We start from the raw sequence: 2,294 nt of genomic DNA on the forward strand, positions 1-2,294 counted from the left end.
TATCATTAAATATTTTGCCCAAAGAATCCCTCAGTATTTCAAGTTTAGGCTTGAATTTTTCCTTATTCTTTTAGCTTGAGAAATGCTAACAATGATCTTCCCTTTTGGTTTTCTGAATCCAGATCTTTTCACATTTCATAATAGTAATTGACTTTATCTTCTTGAACTGTCCTTTGAAATTTTATGTTCAGCTCTTTTACCTCCTCATTTCTTCCACTTGCTTTAGATCTCTATACTGGAGAGCAAGTTTCATAGTCTCTTTTGACATCCATTTTAGTCTTTGATTTTTTTCCTTGTCATCTTAATAAACTTTTGCTTTTTCCCTGGATGATGTTATTGATGTCTTCTGGTTTTCGATCATCAGTGTCTATTGCATCAAATCTGTTCTTGAGATGATCTCTAAATTCAGGTGGAATATGTTCAAGGTCATATTTTGGCTCTCTTTAACATCATTTAATTTTCTTCAGCTTCAGCCTAAACTTGCATATAAGCAATTGATAATCTATTCCATAACCTGTCCTTGACCTTTTTTTTTGGCTGATGGTATGGCATTTTTCCACCATTTATTTGCATAGATGTAGTCAATTAGATTTCTATGTATTCCATCTGGTGAGGTCCATATGGATAGTCTTCTTTTATATTGTTTTAAAAAGGTCTTTGTAATGAAGAACTCATTGGTCTTACAGAATTCTACCAAGAGATCTCATGTATAGTTTCTATCACCAAGGCCTTATTTTCCAATGACTGACCTTCTTTGTTTCCAACCTTTGCTTTTCAATAACAAGTAATTATCAATATCTTGATGGCATGTTTTATCAATTTCAGACTAAAGAAGTATGTAGAATTCTTCAATTTCAGCATCACTGGTTTTAGAGGTTGAAGCATAAAATGGAATACTATTAATTGGTCTTCCTTGTAGGCATATGGATATTATCCTATCACAGACCACAACATGCCTCAAGATAGATATTTTTTATGATTAATGCAACACCATTCCTTTTCAATTTGTTACTCCCAGCACAGGACACCATGTGATTGTCAGATTAAAAATGAATAGTACCAATCCATTTCAGCTCACTGACACCTAAGATATCAATGTTTAGGCATTCCATCTCATTTTTGAAAACTTCCAATTTTCCTGGATTCACACTTTGTACGTTCCATATTCCAATTATGAATGGATGTTTACAGCTGTTGATCCTAATTTGGAGTTGTGCCCTATCTGCAAATGAAGGTCCTAGAAGCCTACTCTGTTCACCTCATCATGGTCAACTCTACTTTGAGGAAGTATTTTTTCTCAGTCCTATTTTGAGTGCCTTCAATTCTGAGGGACTCTTCTTTCACCACTATATCTGTTAATACTCTGGTGCTATTCATCTTTCAATACTCAATACTCTGGTGATGTCTGAGAGTGTTTTACTGGTATTCATAAGGTTTTCAGTGGCTAAACATTTAGAAATAATAAACCTCTCTTCTCTTTGAGTCTGTCTTAATCTGGAGGCTCAACTGAAACCTGTCCACTATGGATGACCCTGCTGGTATTGAAAATACCAGTGGCATAACTTCCAGCATCACAGCAACATGCAACCACAATAGTGGGCGAAGCTGATGTAGGAGTGGAGGATTACTATGATGTCAGCTCTAGGTTTCTACGTTTGCTTGTTTGGATTTTTTTTTTTTTTTTTAATTCAGAAAGATCTTGTATTCTTGATTTGATAAAATGTTTATGAAAACTATGGTATTATTATGGTATTTTCTTTAGCTATTGATAGTTATTTTTTTTCCTTGAGCTTATTAATTATATTGATTAATTTTAGGCCCAAAATCTTTTCCTATTTGATGTAAATCCTACTTGGACATGATGTGCTTTCCTTTTTTCTATCTTAAAAAATTCTATTTGCTAACAATTCATCAAACATTGTCTTCTATATTCAGAAAGGATATATTTTGGGCTATAAGGGTTTTTATTAGTTTCTTGTTTTGTTTTGATGTTTGTCTAGTTTTGACATCAGTGTAATGATGGCTATAGAACATTCTCTCCTCTTATATTACCCGAAAGAGACGGTGTCTAATTAGTATTATTTCTTTCTAAAACAGTATGATTCACCAGTGAAGCTATCTAGCATGGAGGTTCCTTTTTGGGTACATTTTCATTAACAGATTTAATTTCTTTAATAGTTATAGGACAATTCAAGTTATATATTTCTTCATTGATGGATTTTAACAGGATTAAAGGGGCCTTGTAGGCTCAGTGGTAGAATTCTGTCAGTTTGCCATACTGTGGTGGCTTGTGT

This window comes from Chrysochloris asiatica, unplaced genomic scaffold, assembly GCF_000296735.1.
Source record: "Chrysochloris asiatica unplaced genomic scaffold, ChrAsi1.0 scaffold00025, whole genome shotgun sequence".
In the NCBI taxonomy this organism is placed as follows: Eukaryota; Metazoa; Chordata; class Mammalia; order Afrosoricida; family Chrysochloridae; genus Chrysochloris; species Chrysochloris asiatica.